We start from the raw sequence: 19,318 nt of genomic DNA, 5'->3' as shown, positions 1-19,318 counted from the left end.
TCTTAGTAATTTTCAGCTCTTTGCAGGCTGGGTAGAAACACTGCCCCATCCCAAGTGATTTCAGCTCTCATTTGAGCACTTTAACATAACAAAGATGCTCCTAATAAAGCCTATTTAGCTCTTTCTTTGAACAGTGGGGAAGAACAGGTTAAACCAAAGTCGTGACCCTTAGAGAGAGTCCACACTTCCTGGCTGGCACACCAGTCTCCACCCCCTCTTAGTGTCACAGGGGTCTGGATTTGAGTCCCTGGCTTATTGAGGTTCTTTCAACTGAGGGTGACCCCCTCATTTGGGACAGGTTAAGTACAGTTCTGCTCCCCTTTATTCATACAACAATGACAACAACATTAATAACAGCATTTCAGTACCCCTGCATTCAATACTAACATGATTTGTAACCCAACACCTGCCAAAGTTGATTACTTTGAGCAACATCTCTCTATCTGCTGGATATCTAAACAGAGTAGGTGTGTTCATGTAAATACAGTTTGCTCCTGAAGTCTGTCCCCCTCCCAGCTAGCTGTCGGGGAGAAGTCATTCAGACCCTGCTTACACTTACAGTGAAACCTCTTCAGTGACTGCCCTTATTAGCAACCTAATTTCTTTAGAGACTTCCCCAAACCTATTGAGTGAAACTACATTCCATTTTTATTGGAAGGCAAATTCTTTCAAGAAACTGATTTTTGTTGCTTCATGGAGAGGTGCAGATAAACAGGGCTTCTATATGAATGAACCTTTGTTCCCAAATCTGGCAGAAATATGGGTGATGGCACCTAAACTTCTACCAAAGGGAAGTAAACCCTGCTCCCCCACCCCCAGCATGTTTTGGGGTAATCTCTGCAATGGAAAATATCCCATCCTGTGGCTTTTCATGCAGGGGCCAGAAGGCAACAATCCAGCCTCTTGTTTAAAGAGCAGCTAATAAAGGGAAAATGTACACTAAGTGCTGGGAAACGGCAAGGTGAAGGAGTCAGGTTAGTGCAATACACTCCAAAGTTTGGGTAAGAAGGTGAACTGTGGTTCTAAGAGAGACAGTGGTGGTAAGCACATGAAGAGAATACCCAGAATGAAGAGATGGGCTTTCAAAGCCACTTCAGTCACATTGTTTTGCATTGCCAGGCTTATTGGTCTTGATGAAGTCAATGGGAGTTCACTGAATGTTGATGAAGTCAATGGGAGTGATACAGATTATCAGGTCCTTAACAGAATCTCAGCCATACTACACCTAAAGGGCACAAACCCTTGAGAATCCCATAACACCACCCATTGTTTCTTTCTTCCTTGCTTTGCCCATGTACAATGCACATTGGTAACTTTTAAAATGATTTCCTCCTATCACTTTACAAGCACTCTGTCCTTAAATGTCCTGAGTCCCCCCCAACCCTTTTCTTGCTATTTTGTTTCTAGAACACAGCAAGAATGTCAGATGACATGCTTATGAAATTTCCCCAATCAAATTGTTCTTTTAATACAAATCAGCTTAACATTTCCCATATTCCTTCAGAATAGCATATTCTTTACATTTTGCAGACTTATTCCAACATGCTAAAACTGTTTTCAAAAGTGACTTGTCAGTTTGAAAAATTAGCCTTACTTACCATGCTCTCTATAATGGAAAGGAAAGCTGACTGGTGCATCAGCAGCAAGTAGCCGAGCATTTCTATGATTAAGCCTTTGAGTTCACGTCAGAGCAGATGAAAAGATTAAAAGGCTTAAATCCTTAATTTTTTTTTTTATTCCTAACCGAACTTTAAATATTTAATGATTCTTAGAAGACTTTAGGTTTTTATATCTTTTTTATAAAGTATTTTAAGAACAATTTCAGAAGGTCTTCAATTTGTTTTTCTTTTTCTAGCCCATTCCTTTGTTTTAACTGGAAGAGCCACTTATCTAGTTGGGAGAGAGGTTTTGATAAAAATGATCTAGGGCTTAAAAGTAAAGCTAGGTAGAATCAGAATTCAAACAAGAATTGCAAAATTATCTAAAAATAATCTTAAAAATTGTTTAGCTATATTTTACCCCACTTAGTATAACACTTTTTCCAAAAAAACCCCAAAACAATCAAACAAAAAACCTATTTTAAAAGATATTTTGTCTTCTTCATTTTCTTGCCTTCTTAACTGCATTACATTACAAAATACATAGTAAAATTATATAAATAAAAAGAACCACCTCATCACATATGGCACCAGTTCTGGACACCTTATGTATGACCAGCTTGGCCTTTCAGAGCATAAAGTGATGGTCTCTGTGGGCTTGGAAGTGACTCTTCCCCCTCTGGTAAAGTACTGAATTGTCGGCCAGATGCAGTCAGAGCCTAATCTAGGGATCAGCAACCTTTGGCAAGCGGCCCGCCAGGGTAAGCGGCGGCCAGCACATCCCTTAGCCCGCACCGCTTCCTGCGGCCCCCATTGGCCTGGAATGGCGAACCGTGGGCACTGAGAGCTGCGATCGGCTGAACCTGTGGACATGGCAGGTAAACAAACCGGCCCGGCCCCCCAGGAAGCTTACCCTGGTGGGCTGCGTGCCAAAGGTATCCAAACGCATTGAAATCAATGGAAGGACTCAGTGAGCTTTTGATTGGGGCCTTATCTTGTTGTCTTCTTCTGAAGTATTGAGTATTGCTGTTGGAGATAGAATACCAGACTAGATGGACTAATTGTCTCCTCTGTATGAAAACATTGCTACTTGCACTTGGCCTTGATATTGTTAACCAGGAATAATAGTATTCTAATTAAACAATATTTTTCTACACAATCTAAGATACCAGCTAGTATTTTTATGCAAAGTGCTATTCAAAAAACAAACAAAGAAGGCATGTGCCATTCTCATTTTAATGAAACTCAGTTTCATAAAATAATCCATAATAATAAAAAAAAATCACATAATGAAACTGATGCCCAAATTGCTCAGAGAATGAAGTTCTTATCAGATAAGATACTCCACTAACCACAGATTCCTTTACTAAAAAATGTCCCTTTGAAATCAATGATGTGGTCACTCTCCTGATTTGTAAAGGAACTTGCATAGTAAAAATGTTATGTGATAATATTTTATAAAAGAACCATACAAAAAGGGAAAACATGTTGTGAAAACTAACCACTCTGCCTACGTGTTACCAATTAACCTCTGGAACATAAATCACTCAGCAAATTCATTTTTCATAAATGTTTTTATTTAATTCTCTTTAAAAAAAATCAAAATAAACCAGGCAGAGGGAAAAGTTGTTAGAAAAGAAAAGAATCATAATGTGCTGAGCATAGACTGTGGCACGGGTAGGTTGGGGGAGTGTAGGTAAGAGGGTAGGTAGAAATACCAAGGTGACATGCCTACACTTAATTATGTTCTAGCTATTTTTACTATCTATAAGGATCCATAGGAAGCTCTGACTTATGCTGGTCAGCCCCAGAATCTTTACGTCACCTTTGCCTGCTACCTTCTTTCCTGTGACTAGCTCAGCCTCAGACAAAACAGAGAATTGGGGCCAAGATATATAATGGAAAGCATGAGCAAGCGTTAAAAGAAGTGGCTTCCCCAGCAATGTGATATTTAGCATATTTTTTCCAACAATTACTTTTGTATTTTTTCCCTTTTTTCAATTAAAAAATGAAAAGCGGTCAGTCAAAAAGGTAAAAAGAAAACAAAACCCAGAAGCCTTATATTTTTCTGAAGTCTCTTTCAGCAACCATGGTATATCATATTAGGAACCTTGCATCAGCCTGATTGCTACATCCCCCACCACATACAATATTATCATCTACTGGTCTCAAGTTTGTGTCTATTAAACAAACAGATTTAGAGGGGTTGCACTTAGCCTAGCTCCCCAAAAGTGAGACAAAAGCTCAAAGACAAAGAAATCGCATGTCACATATGAACAGCCTATCTAATTATCTGGCTGAGGCAATAATGTTACATTCCAGCAACAAAACAGCATTTAATTACATGGGCATGAATATTACAACCAGAACTATACTTAGAATACACACAAACCAAATGCTGGCATAATCTTTTCATAATGTACTTAACAGTCACAGTAACAAAATTGATTTGTTAAAATGTTATCTCACAAAATAAAAAATATTCACTAAAAATACCAGGCCACATGTTCCCTCCCTGGAGGAAAGCCCATGGGAAGGGGAATTATACTCAAGAAACATTGCGGTTTACCTACCAGAGTTTCTTTTGCATTTTTCTCTCAAAGAAAGGGGCTTGGGGAAACCAAATAACTGGCAAGACCGGGGCCCGGGGGGGGGGGGGGGGGGGGGGGGGGGGGGGCAGAAATCTATGGAATGCTAGGCTATGGAGATATGGTGAAATCCTCTACTCCGACAGTGAAATCTATAACAAAATGCCCATAGACTTCCATGAGGCCAGGATTTTCACAAAGTGGTCATATGAGAGACCTGGCACCTTCATAGTACTCCCAGACATTCTGTTCACTTGGCAGTATGACTCTCTCAGATCCTCTTAATTATGCTCTGGGGCCTATTTTTAGTTTGTACCTTCTTCCATCCTCTAATGTTCAGCAATATTCCATGTCTTGCCCCTCTAGTTACATGCTTGCAGGACCCATTTCAGACATTTAGAAAGGAGGTGTCATTCAGCATGAGTTCTAACGGGTCAACTAAGAGGAAAGCCCACAACAGGATGAATTCACACAAAAAAGGTAAACTGCTCAAAGTGGGAGTTAGGCACAGAATGGTAACCTACTAACAGAGATAAGTGGTACTAAGTACAGATAACTGAAAATGTTAGTTAGACAATGGACAGGAGATTGCAAACAGAGGCGTTGCAAAAAATCTTGGCCTTATTTCTCTTTTCACTTGACTTACCCTGGTTTTACAGCCATGTAGCACTGTTGGCTTAAATGAAGCTGTTCTTGATTTGCACAGGTGCAGTGAGAAGAGAATCAGGCCCCTTGAAACTGATAGGTTCCAACAAGTAACAAGAGATTCTGAATTAAGGAAGCAATAGCACTTGTAAAGAATAGCATTGAAGAATCCCAACAGCTTGATGTGCTATGTTCCTCTTTATGCACAAAGACTACAAGGGGACAAAATAAAAGCTGAAGGGAAAAGGTGGAGATGCTGGACTGTTAGGTGAAGTTAGAGGTAGAAACAAAGGAAGCTAAACTACAGAGAATGAGATGTTCCACCTTTGTTAAAATGGAGGAGGCTAGATGGTAAAAAATCCAAAGAAGGTCAATAGTCCAGCCAGTGAAAAAGAAGCAGGCTCTGAAAGGGAGTCATCAGCAAACAAAGGGGTAAGCAAACCTAATTAGTCACTCAAATTTGCTTAAAGGCAGGCTGGGCGGAGGTTTGGGGAGTGGAAAAGGACAGGCATAATGAGCCAAGGAGTGCCCAGACTAAAAAGTAGCCTCCAGTTTTAATTCATCTGGAGCAAAGGGCAGATTTTGCAGCAAATGATTTGGCCAGAGAATATAGGCTCCAGGCTGCATGTCTCAGACACCAGGTGCCATTTTGCACATGTTACAAGCAAGCAGAGTACTTCCAAGTTAAACCCAGTGAGGCTCCAGAAACCAAACAATAGAGGGTATTAACATAACAAGCACTCTGTATCTTTACCTTGCCCACAGAGACCAAACATTTCATCTCCATCATCATGATCTCTCTCTATTAGCACAGGACCACTTGTCTGTTCCCATATTGCTTGTGTCATCTCTGTTATTTGCGCTGCTGCTGCACATTCACAAATGTCCATAGCATGGTTTGTATAGGGGAAAAAAATGGCTAACTGATGCGTCCTAGATGCTAAAAATCTAATGTTAATTAGGTATTGCTTTTTAAAACTACATATAATATTACTTTACACAAGTGTCTTTAGGTTCTTAAAGGTGAATAAGAAATGTGGAGATATGCACTCTTCTAGGCCCTTTTCTCTCTTAAAATATATAGTATTTTACCACTGCAGGAGCACAAGTCTGTCATTTCCCTTAAATCATCCTGTGCTTTTAGTGTCAATTCTAATTCTGCGGGGCTGCAAATGACTCAGTTGTCATAGGAGACCGATTTAGGCATGATATTGCTTGCAAATGATTTATTTCCATAAAGTACATAAGTCATTTTCAAACACATAAGTTTAATATGCCGGGGGGGGGGGGGGGGAAGCTATCGAATAAAGAGAAAAAAATCTTAATTTGTATGAGGGATGTTGAGAGAAAATCTCTTGTATTACAAGAACTACTGATAAACTGGGTCAAGGCATTTTCACATTTTAAAAGGCCCATATGATTAAATAATTGGAGTAGGTGGAGGAACAAAATAATGCTACACCACACTGGACCTGCAGTCCATGAAGTCTAATGTCTTACTTGTCAGAGCAGCCAACACTTTATCAATCAAAAGAAGACATTTTCCCTTCCCCATCAAAACCCTCACTGAACCTGGGCAGTTGTGAAAAGTGATATAATCCACCTTTGATATGATAGAGAATCAGACTATGAAAGACCAGCTCAACTCCCTAACCTTCTTTCCTGTCCCCTTTGAAATAATTTTGGATTCCCTCATTTTCCCCTTTTATCCTCCACATCCTCAAAGGTACTTCAGAGAGATAACTTAATTTCCTGCCTCAGAAGGAGGGCAGGAGGCAGCTGTCTCTGTGGTGTATCAATATTACAACTGAATCAGAGAAAAGAGGTCACTTAAGAACAATACAGAATGCTCCCATTCCCCATGGACTGAATGAATTTCATCTGCATACTTCCAGCTTCTGCCAACCCAGGAAACTCAGGCCCTGAGCTCCAACCTTTGAGAACTATAACAGTACATTGCATTGCTGTTAGACTGCCAAGCTGGGCCATCAGGTTTAGTTTTGGAGCTTGTTATTTTTTAAATCCATGAAGCCCACCATGTTGTTTTTCTTATTAATTTAATGGGTTATTGTAGGGAAATTGGTAATTACTGGAGATCAGTTCTGCCAAAAGCTGATGGTGAGGCCTGGTAAATTTCACACTGTTAGAAGCTAAAACAAAAGCATTACCCCGTATAATAGCCCAGGAGCATTTGACTCCAATTCTCATTGTTTCCCTGGGAAATAATGGTTTCTACTAATTATCATGTGCAGATGTAACATGGCATGCAAATTTGCAAGTATCTAGAATGAAAGGTAGCAGTTATGCCTTCAAGAGACAAGGTGTATGCAGGTTAGAGCTGATGGCGGGGAAGTCATGTGACGTAGGCTCTTCTCCTGACTACTGCAATAAGATTTGGAAACCGTTTGATTCAAGGCCTCTCGCTTACTGACCAACTACTGTGCCGCAAACACTGCCCTTTCTTTCCTGTGGTTTCAGGTTATCTTGGCAGACTGACAGCTTACTGTCCTCTCTCCTCAACCCATCAGCCACTAAGAAGGTTTCCTTTTTCAAGGGTCAGCTCAGAGGCCTCTTCCATCCCTTGCACTGCTCTGTGTCGTCTTCACTTTGAGTACCTTATTGCTCCCATTCTCCGCTGTGGGTAAGGCTCTCTGACCAGACTACATCTCCTAAGATGCACAATGACCAGAGACTTCTATGACACTCACCCCTCCCACATCAAGCAGGGAGAAAGTGATTGTCGTCATCATGGTGCGTCCTCACAATCCCATTGTGGATCCCCAGTACCCTCTTCACCCCTCTGGCTCCCCAGTGTCTTTCTCCTGCTTCCCAGGTGAACAGTGTTATGTTTTTATGCATATAAAGAGCATATTCAGGCACTGGCGGGGAAAGTTGAAACAATTGGGTATTCCAGAGCCCAGAGGAAGCTGCCTCAAATATGAGGAGGGCTTCTTTGGGCTCTGGGAAACCATGCCTAGTGAGAGAATTCCTAATGTGATCTGGAAAACTGCTCAATTCTGTAAGAGAAAGGGCATATGGTTACTTCCATGAAGATTCCAGTTTTAAGCATGGAATAAAATCTACACAAAATGGGAGACATCTGGTGAGAACAGCTAATCTCAACAGATTTCTATCATTTTGGAATGTGAGTAAGAACAGAATGCAAGACTTCAATGACATCGAATCCCAGCTCCATCCTTTCTATTACATCAGCTTTGAACCTGAACTTTGATCCTTTGTGTAAATTTAACACAGATCCAGATTACTGTCCATCTCCAGTCTCTATTTATATATGGCTCCAGTGATATATATGGCTCCTGACCCTTCCCAGGAGATAATGTTCCAGTCATTTTCCTGAGAGGTTGTCAAAATTTTTCTTTTGGTTAATTTTACCTCATTACTTCTACCTTTGCATGTTTGAAGCATCATAAACAATTCATCTCCCTCCTTGGCAGTCACACCTTTCAACTGCTTGTTGACAGTTGTCATATCTTCTTCTTTGACACTATTTAGCTATTTTATACATATTTGATTCTTTAGATCTTACCCCTTAAATCAGTCCCTCCATATCTTTAATCATTGGAGTTGAATTCCATTTAAAATGGATGGAATGTTAAGATGTGACAAGCACACCCCATCACACTGTATAAACACCTCAAATGGGATGTTTCCGGCTAACAATATGTAGTTGGTAAGGATAATAATAGGATTTCACACTGAAAACCCCATGGAAATAACATTTCTGTTATGGAGATTGCCCCTCACCATTGCTCAGGTGTATGGGCTGGGGGTAACCTCCCCAGTTGGCCCCCACCCTCCCTACACAAGGGCTACAGACGACAGCAATTCCTGTTCTCTGGGGAGTGCAGGGCTGTCTCCCAGTGGAACAATCCATCCCAGATTGGACAGGGAGGAGGGTCCCTTCCCTGCTTCACACCACAGACTGGGCATGCCAGGGGAAAGACATCATTCTCACTCCTGTTCTACATGCTGTCGAGGAAATTATGCTTTCCCCTAGAGGTGGCTCCTCACCACACCCTGAATGAGTAAGTGGCTAAATGACACAACCTGGCCTTTTGTGTTCTTATTTCAGTCTGATGGAGCACTTATATTCTGATGTGCACTCATCTGACAGCAGAATTTGGTGATTAATACATATATGGTCAAGTCCCCAAATTCAGATCTGGCCTTTGAATCCCAAATTTCAGGAGTATTTGAATCCGCAATTTGGTTTTGCCCTTTATCAGGATAGGAGGCATTTGCAAATCTGAGCTTCAGATCCAGGTTTGGATTTCAGCCCCTCCTGTAAAATATGAAGCTTGATTTGGATTAATTTCTATGCATTAGAAATACAGTATTTTAAAACACCCAAAAGCTTAAATTCTAGAGAAAAATGCCATCTAAAGAAAGCCTGTAGGGAGCATCCTAAATGCTCAGATTTTGTGCACTTTCCATATCTCTGTGTTGTTATAATCCTTTTCCATCATCCTTGATTGTGATGCCACAGAAGTTGTGGGAGGATGTTTTTGTCTGTCTTTCGATGGCTCTAGAAATTCATATGCCTTCAAGAGAACCAATTCAAGGTGCTCATGTATATGTTACAACTACAAGGCAACTGACCAAAATAATTGGGAGGTTCCCAGAATCCATGAATGAGAACACTTCATTGCCCGCCTTCATTTTTAAGTGCCTTAAAAAAATGAGAGAGAGAGAGAGAAATAGGGGATCAGAAATGTATAGTGGAGCAAGTCTGTTTTTACTATCAACAGGAAAAACCTCAAACTGTAACTGCTTTGTTGAAGAAAAATTACGTGTTACCACTTACTTGGGGATAGGGGGTGGGGAGGGAAGAGTTCCATTGTTTACATTTTGCTGCATGTACAGCATGAGGGGCTGTGACATTTCATTCACAGTTGCATAGAAACAGACTTTGTGATGATGAGGTCTTTTGAGTACACACTTCTTAAGAATCTAAAAAAAAAAAAAAAAAATACACAAGGAATGTCTGTTTCTTTATCAGAAATAAATTACCATGTGAGAAACATTTTGCATACATCCAAGAATATTTTTGACTAGTTAACAGCTGAAATCCATAGGAATTATTTTAAAATAATATTGAAAGCTTTATCCCCTGGAAAATGCTGTGGCTTTCAATTTTTCATAGCTCCCTCTTGATAGACTAAAGGTAAATGAAAAGTATTCCCCCAGCTGCATTAAGGTAAAGTAGGATTCATTCTGCTCCAGTTACTGGAAAGACCAGAGTAGTGGAAATAACTGAACTCAAAAATCCTATGTAATATACAACTCCTTCAGCTTCTGTAACCTAGGATGCTTTTCTGAAATCAGGATCTTCAAAAGCTCCTATAAAATCCTAACCAGACCAGCAAACAGTGTTTCAGACAGGACTGTGACTGCATAAAGCTGCAGTGGAGTTATTAAGCATAAATCCTTTTCAGGATTAACTATTTATTTGACAGGCAAATTGCTACTGGTTATCTAAAGGAACCATTTTACTGAACAGAAACATCAAAGAAACCAAATCCACAGTTAAGGAGAGTGCAATGAAAACTTAGTATTTATAAGAATTGTTGTTATCCACTAAGAGAGCATTCACCCTCTCTGAACACGGCTCAGGTAAACAAACATTATACAGTAAACTAAGCATAGGTTTGGGGGACAAAATGCCCCTCCCCCACCAAATGGCCTTAGACTGCAGCATAGCTTGTTTCATGCAGCTATTCAATCTATGAATTGTTTTCCTTCATCCACTCTAAGGAGAATGCCAGTCAACAATACTGAACATTAAGTGTTTAGTGTTCATTGGTCAGCTGTCACAGGGGCAGGTTAAAACATAACTAAAAGCAGTACTTATAAAGTGAAGCATAGCCCAGATATACCATGGAGTGTAGCAAAGAGGAAAAGAGTTATATGAGGTGGAGCTGCAAAGGTCAGTCAGGCAGAAAAATACTACAAGAGGACTTAAAGGTATCAGACGTCCGAGTAGAAATAAAATTTGATTCACCTTGAAAAACTGCCAGTCAGTATATTGAGAGGAAAATGATCCAAAACATGTACTTAATTGGTGTTAGAAGCCTGGAAAGTAGTAAGGTTGAAAGATACCTAAGTGTAAGAATAGGCGATAAATCAGGCATGAGCATGAAATGTGATATAGAGGCAAATGCAAGCAAAAGTCAATATGATTTTGCGTTACATACAGAAAGGGATCACCTCACAAGGCAAACAAAGTCCCCCTCTATATAGCTCAAGAATGACTGTGCCTGGAATATGGTATTCATTTATGGACACTATTTTACCAGCATAATATTGAGAAATTGGAGGCAGTTCAGAGAAGAGCAACAGAAATGAATCAGGGACTGACGGAACTAATATGTAATGTCAAAATGTGCTCCCTCTCTTTGGGAATAAGAAAGGGAAAACATACCAGAAATTAGTACTCACCTGCTGAAAGAAAGGAAACTGTAGCAAACAGTAACCATTTAGAAAATGGCTGCTTTAGGGCCACAGCTACTCAGCTCTCCTGAATGTAAAGGGACAGTCCCTGCAATGGCAACTGGGAGGTGGAGTGGGGGGAGGTGAAACCTATAAAAAGGTTAACCTGAACTAGAAGGGTGTTGTTAGTGAGAAGGTAGTCACCTAAAGTAGGTGTGTCTCTTGTGTTGCATACCATTCCTGTATCACATGGAAAGAAAGGTTGAGTTAAATATGCATAGTTTAGCTAATTGAAGGCAAAAGAGCAACACAATAACCTACAGATACAACATATTTAAAGGTAATAAACATCACTGAGAACAAGGAATTTTTAGTATAATACACATGTATATCTAGGTCTAATGAGAGGAAAGGAAAAAATATATTCTCAATATCAGGAAAAACCTTGAGAGTAATATTCATTAGGCTGTAGAATACAGCCTCTAGGGAAGTGGTAGAAACACAATCACTTAACTCTTAGAAAACCAGACTGAACAAAACTGTAGGGAACGATAATATACTGGCAAAGGAATATTCAAAAAGGTCTTCTCTATCCTAAATGTCTCTAATTCTGTGCTTATTATTTTGAGTGAAATAAAAAGTGCATGACATACTCAGACTACATGCATAAAATTAAAAAGGAATCATTTTTAAAATCTATCTTCATTTATATATGAGCCTTGGTGATTTCCAGGTTAGATTTAAATCTGTGTTTATTTTAGCCATGTTGTATTGTGAGTGTGTAGTTCAGGTAAGATACTCCAAGGACTGTGTATTTATTTAGCTGATATTTTTTGTGTGTATAGTGTCTGGAGTTAATAAAAAGGATATCTGGAAGAGCCTGGGAAAGAATCCAACAATTTCTTATACTCCCAGTAGCCTACTCTAAGCACTAGATAATATTTTCCCTAGTGATATACCAAGATGCAATAGCAATAATGATAAACATCGACTCCTACTAGTACGCCATCAGTGAGGTTGAGCAAAAATATCTTGGCTTAAACAAATAAAATGTATAATACTATATAGTTGCCTTTGTATGTCATGAAACTCTACAAGAACTCAAAAACCAGCTGTAAGATCTTTTGGTTTCTAAAGCTGATTGGTGACCTGCTGTTTGCAAAATGAGCTGGTAGTGCAAGTTCACTCTGGGTATATGTCACTAGCACCACTGAATCTAGTTGGCACTCAATACCTAGTTCCTACATAGCCCTTTTCATAAGTAGAGCTCAAAGTGCTTTAGAAATAAGATAAATATCATTATTCCCATTTTACAGAGGGGGAAATTGAGGCACAAAGACATGCCCATCATCAGCCAGCACGATAGTAGAAAAGCCAAGAATAGACTTCCAGTCCAGGGCTTCATCTACTAGGCCACACTGTTGATAGTCTCAGCAGAGAGATTAAGGATTGAACTGGCACAAAGTTGTGGGGTGAAGCACATTAGCTGAAGCATGGGGGGAGCTTGCCTTGTTGCTTTCTATAGTGTGTCTGTTCCATGGTCAGAGAACTTTAAACTGAGGCTGCCTAATGGATATGGGTGCCCAATTCCCATTAAATGAATGGAACCAAATCCTCCAGGTAGCTTTGAAAATCCTACGCTTGGTTTCCAGTGCTATCCATCTGTCACCTTTCACAAGCACTACATTCATTGAAATAAAATAAACAGTTATAAGGAATGCTGACACAAGACACGAAGCAATATGTCCCAGAGGTCGTTAAGACTGATAAGCCAATTTTTAAGCAGCGTGGAAGGGGTTGAAACAAAACATCGTATAAAAACATTCTCTAGAGGTTCCCAGGATAAAACGCTGCCTCTTGTGTAGCGTGAGATCCCTCACCCCAGAAGTCTTTGCATAGTAAAATCTTCCACTGAAGTCCTTGAGCAATCGTCTCATACAAGGAGCATTGAATTGGACGCTTACTATGTTCTCTTACATATTAGGACATCCATGATCACTTTATTGCAAAAGAAAGGGTTATGGTACAAGAGAGTGCACTCTAAGGCTAATATAATAATTTCTGTAATTGCATTTTCCTCTGTACTTGATATGATTGTGTTCTTTATGCTCATGCCTTCCATTAAGAGGCATTTCTGTAGGAATGAGTAACAACTGGGAATGCTAATGGCATTCATCTCATTTATCTGCTAAGTGTGTTGTACGCATGGATTTCTGAGAGAGGGTTCTGTTTTAATGGCTATTTGAATATAGTGGATCTTAGCAGTATATTTAGACAATGTAATATCTTATGTATCATATGCTTTGAGAAGTAATCCATGCTTTTCATCATCAGGTAATTAATATCATAGTTACATTCCTCAGCTCTCCATTCAGCAGCACCCACTGTTTAACAATGAGGACGTTAAAACCATGAAAGAAGCATCATTGGGGGGAAATAAAGTAGATTTCTCTGACTGAATCTGCTACAGCCCAAACTATCATCACTCTAATGTCCCAGGGATTCATTTCCTTTGTCCCCTGGGAAGATTCCTTTTAGCATATCAAGAATATTATTTCTTTGGAGTTCCCGCGATGCTGTATCTGTCATTTATACCCAGTCACTTTAGTTACTGTTGTGGGATGAAAATTTGCTTTTAAAAAATAATCAAAAGCTATTCCAAATATTGTTACTAAAACTACAGCTCCCCACCTTCCATTTCACCAAGGAATTCCTTTGGGACAGAACAAACTAACAAACACGCTCCCTTTCATAATTACCAAACTTTTCAATTGCAGCTTCTGCATGTTTAAACACATTGAAATATTGACCCTGCAGTCTACCTCACAGCAGCTTGCAGTCAAGTACCGTTGCCTCTGAAGTAGAAAGCAAGGTTAATTTTCTCCTCCTTAACCTCTGTGGAGAAGCCAGAGGCAAGTAATGTTCTCAACAAAAGGCGGCCAGAGAAAACTGTTATCCCACCACAAAATAGTAAACAAAATGCTTCAAAGAGCTGTTACTGTAACTGAAACAACAGGAAAAGAGGAAAACTGTTCAAAATGCAGTTCTAGATTTTATCCATTCTTCACTGAACACCCTAAAATGGTTCAAGAAATGAAGCAGAAAAGCTCCTTAGAGAAATATAACACTCATAAAACAACTCCATTTCCAGGAGCAAGTGAAGAGTTGTCACAAGTGAATTGTTCCTTATACTCGCTCTTGGGACATTCACCACCTGTTTATTTTCTTCCTTCTTAGACCAAAGAAACACTGAGAGTAAATATAAAGGCAGGAGCTTCTTGGATTATAGCCTGTAGCCATACAATCTCAAGCTGTGATCTCATCAGCTCTCATAAATTAAGCAGGGGATGCTGTGCCAGAGCTTGGATGGGCAACAGCTAGGGAAATCCCGCATACTATAGTAAATGCTGCTTGTAATTCAGACGGGGGCACTCTCTTCTCTGAGGCAGAACTGAACTGGTGCCTGGCTATAGTGTTTAGGGAGAATGTGCTGCTGGAGTTTGGTTCTGACTCCTGACCATTTGTGGTCCATAAAAGATAGATTTTTCAGCTCCGTGCCTGCAAAAACACATGGACATTTGGACACACAATTACCATGGTTGTTTAGATGTAAAATTGAGATAATAATAGTAACTAGTTGCTAATAACTGCTTCTTTGTGCAGGCATTGCCAAAATAGTATGTGCAATCATGGCAAATGTGCACACAGCTGTATGCATGCGGTTCTGAAAATCTGGCCGTTAAATATCTCATGGCAATATTCAGAAGGAAGAGTATTAGTCCTAATGATTTGGCCATATATCAACTTGTATAACTGCATTCTGCCTAACTACACATCCTGCTACAGTTTCAGATGGATTTAGGGCAGTTTTCTTCATTTCCCAAACTATGACCTGCTGTTGCTTTGTATTGTGAAATGGTTGTTGCAGAGCCCCACATAGGTAGGTAGTAGAAAAACCAAGTCCTATATACAATTGTTGCTAGTAAAGTTTGTGTTGCACTTTGGGATTCCTTTGGATGTGGAACACTATATAAATGTCTAACAGTAACTATTGGAATTCAGTGAGTACTATTGACCTCTATCATCTGAAAGATTGGTTGAAAATTTTCAACTGAAATAGCTTTTTGATGGAAAACTTCCACAAAAAGTGGCTGCTTTCCATGGAAAACGTTAAGTTTTCATAGAAAATTTTGACTGAAAACTTTTGGTCTTCATTTTTTAAATGACAAGTCACAAATTTTCACCCAGCTCTAGTATTAACCTTTTTAATCCTGATCCTGGGATGGTGATTGAACCCAGGAACTAAAGTTCAGTCTCTCACCCTTTCAGCTCTTCTGCCTGCTGCATCTTTATTACAAAGTTTAAGTTCACAGGACAGTGTTTCTAAAACTGTGGTGCAATGCGGACCATAGTGTAGATGGAGTGCGTTGGGAAAGTAATCCATAAGAAAAGGGGTCTTATAAAGGGGTCCAAAGAGTGAAAAAAGAAACTTCACTGGGCCTACTCAGCTGTGAAATTAAGCATGTGTGTAAGTGTTGACGGGATGGGGATCTAAGTCTCTTCTGTGCAGAGTTGCCCTCTTATGGGAACTATTTCTTTGCAGGCCTTTCTGAGGCTGTCCTTTTGAGTTTGGCAGAGCCAAGGAGCTCTGATCCTAAGTAGCCATGTTGTAGCTGGACATTGCAAATCTCAACTGGTAAGTGTTCTTAACTTTTGTAATATTTCCCCTTTCTTTTCTCTGATGGTACATGCTCACACAAAGTGACTCCAAGTTCATTAAAATTAATAATTAAATTAAAGGCAAAATTGTTCCCCATCTTCTGCAGATTGTCTGGAGGTGGGAGAAATACAAGGCACAGGTTCTGCTTGTCCCTTGCCTTGTGCCTTTATGCAGCAGCTGAGTAATATTACAACCCCAGGTTCCCCTGAGCCCTCTGGAGGGCCAGGGGTTCAAGCTGCCCTCCACAGCCCCAAAAGGAGGTCAGCTGAGCATTTGGGGTGTGGTTGTGACTTTTGGGTGTATAATAGTGACATAGATGCTTGAGGTTCTTTACTACTCAGCCATGGCTGCATCCTTCAAATAAGCAACAGGGAACCTTGTCCATCACTAATTGCTCTCACAGAAAGAGTTTCTATTCTATTGGGTTCCAGGAACATCTGATCCTCTATAGGCATATATATCAAGTCATAAGTCATATATATATATATACATATATACACACACATGACATACATGCCTATTTACTTTTATCAGATATGTTAGCGGGGCAAAGGCAGGGACAGGGATTTAACCATGTGGAACAGCTTGCAGGATCAGAGCCTAAGTTCCACAGTATATTATTGCTTAGTTTGTTTTTTCTTGCAAGTGCTTTACTATTTGAAGTCCTAAGGCATACAGTGAGAAATCAAAGCCTAACGGGCTTTGTCCTGAAGCTGTACTCAAGATTGTATTAAACCCTAAGAGGCAGTGATATAAAGAGTGGTGGTGTTTAATACTGCTCGAGATATATTAGAAGTTGAGGTTTCAAAGTAACATTCTGAACAGATCTTCCTCTTCTGTTCTGTGTGTGTGGTTTCCCTCCATTTACTTTTAATTATTACTGTTCTAGATTCCTGTGCCTTGCAGATTAGCTTCATGGAGTGTTTTCTTTTTGAAAAAAGATTGATTAATTGGTGCTACTGTATTCTGTTGTGGATTTGTGTCTGTAGATTATGCATTTTCACTCACATGTTTATCAAAAGTTAATACATTGTGTAAATAAATTAGCATGCACCTTTTATTTATTGTATTCCAGTTGACACATCCATTTTATTTGGTAAAATAATATTTTGTTGTGGGGGAAAGAGGGACATGATGAGTTGGCAATTAAAAAAACAAATTCACAGTATGAATCCTGGCTGTGTTGCCTAGATAAATTGGGATATCTTCTCTAGTTGAAGTACGATTGATAACCACATAAGAGGAATGAGTCAGAGGAGAAAAATGTTTTCTATAAAAGTGAGGGAAACTAGGTAGACAAAGTAATACCTTTTACTGGACCAATTTTGGTTGTTTGAAGGGACAAGCTTGAGGAAGAGCTCTGTGAAGCTCAAAAACTTGTCCCTTCCAACAACAGAACTTGGTCCAATAAAAGTTATTACCACACCTACCTTGTCTCTCTCATAACCTGGGACTAACGCTGCAAACATTCTATAAAAGTGTAACTTTTTGGCTACAGCCTACACTTTATGGTAGTTATCAGTGATGAGCAATTTGTGTTCATAAGTTCTTTGTCCTAGAAAAGATTGTTAAATGAGTTCTCATAAAAGGAAGATTTCAGCTGATCAGCATCCAAAAATAAATATACCACCTTGGTTTCACCACCATCTTATGGTGAGTATGGCATATCACCCTTTCTTACCAGCTGCCCAGGTGTCTCCCAGAATCCGTTGTGTGACTGAAGAACAAATAAAAGCAGGCCTGGACTAGAGTAGGAGCAGAGGCCGTAATTTGTGGGGGCTGGGACAGCAATGAGAAACTGCAATGCAAACCTGGTACTTTAACGAATGTTATGAAAGGCCTCTCTTTCCCCTTTATTAGACACACTCTTTTTCCAGGTCTCTTCATTGTAAAATTTTAACAGTTTTAGGACTTATCTACACAGAGGTGTAATGCACACTATGGGGTTGTGATTCGTAAAGTGCACTCGCATGTTGTGCATTACTTGGTCCGCGTAGACCCTGCTGGTACATATTAAAGGTTCCCTAGTGTGCATTAACAGAGTGCAGACTAGCCGGTCTATATGGGCCAACTAACGCGCAACCCACTTGTGAGCTTTAGAAATCACACCCCCATAGTGTGGATGGCCCCACTGTGTAGACAAGCCCTTTTTTTAAGTTGAAAGGGTATCTGTGCTGTTGTAGTAATTTTATCTCATTGTGTGTCTGAGCTATCTGTGTAGCATCTAGGAGGCTACACCAGACATGGACTGTGATTTATTATTGCTACCACATCATTGCCCCAACTGTCTTGCTTTGGTGACAGTATGGTAACCCTATATGACAGTATTGTCCCCGCTGCTCCCACCTGGTCTTGTGTCCCTGCAATTCATTTGTCAGGCATTTGCAAACACAATGTATCCATCCCAAGGTGCACAAGGGTGGAAAGGCATAGTCAATAATAAGTAAAATTATTAGTAACTCCTTGAGAAAAAGGAGCTGTGTTTGGGGCTACAGATTTAGATAGTCTGCACTCCCTGTCTGGAAGGAGGGACTTTGGGCTAGTAAGCCCAGAGAGCTGGGGGTGGACTAGAAGACCTAGGAAGGAGTCCTGTGAAATTGCAACAGGGGCTGGGAGAAATCAGCCACAGTTGCTAGTCAAAGGGTCCCTGGACTGGAATCTGGAGGAGTGGGAAGGCCCAGGTTCCCCTACCAGCCCCTGAGGAAGTGGCAAAGACTGGGCAGTGGAGTAGAAGACTGCCTGGGACAGTTGTCCAATAGGACTTGACTACCCTACAAAGAGATACACCCCACAGCCTCTCTATGCAGGGTGCTGAGAATGAGCAGCAGATGGGGTATCAGAGCTGGAAGGAGATAATCCCCATAGCAACCAGCAGAAGGCTACTTAACAGTGAGTGAACCCCATCATAGGGCCTTAGGGAAGATACTTACTATTTTAATTATTACAAGTTTTCTACACTACAGCTGTTCTCCAGTAAATCTGAACATCTTGCTATTGTCTCACACAGTGTCTGCAAACTTTTTTTTCAGAGTAACAGCCGTGTTAGTCTGTATTCGCAAAAAGAAAAGGAGTACTTGTGGCACCTTAGAGACTAACCAATTTATCTGAGCATAAGCTTTCGTGAGCTACAGCTCACTTCATCGGATGCATACTGTAGAAAGTACAGAAGATCTTTTTATACACACAAACAATGAAAACTTTTTTTTAAATTAAACATAAGGTATTACAGTCAGAGTTTATGATTTCTGATTGAAACTCTAGTTAAGTTTTATGAGGGTGGGTAGAGAGGAGAGGAGAATCTTGACATGGGTAACATA

General features: G+C 40.0%; 1 long non-coding RNA gene across 1 annotated transcript; it reads right to left on the bottom strand.

Moving 5' to 3' along the window:
* Positions 1-3,290: 3,290 nt before the first annotated feature.
* Positions 3,291-11,507, bottom strand: LOC122461860. Its single transcript, XR_006284078.1, has 4 exons — positions 11,291-11,507; positions 10,854-10,951; positions 9,657-9,802; positions 3,291-9,521 (listed from the first exon to the last, which is right to left on the bottom strand). It is a non-coding gene; the product is annotated as an uncharacterized LOC122461860 (long non-coding RNA).
* Positions 11,508-19,318: the final 7,811 nt, after the last annotated feature.

This window comes from Chelonia mydas, chromosome 9 (assembly GCF_015237465.2).
Source record: "Chelonia mydas isolate rCheMyd1 chromosome 9, rCheMyd1.pri.v2, whole genome shotgun sequence".
NCBI classification, from domain to species: domain Eukaryota; kingdom Metazoa; phylum Chordata; order Testudines; family Cheloniidae; genus Chelonia; species Chelonia mydas.
Note: the sequence above shows the minus strand (reverse complement) of the source record. Positions and strands in the feature narration are given on the sequence as shown.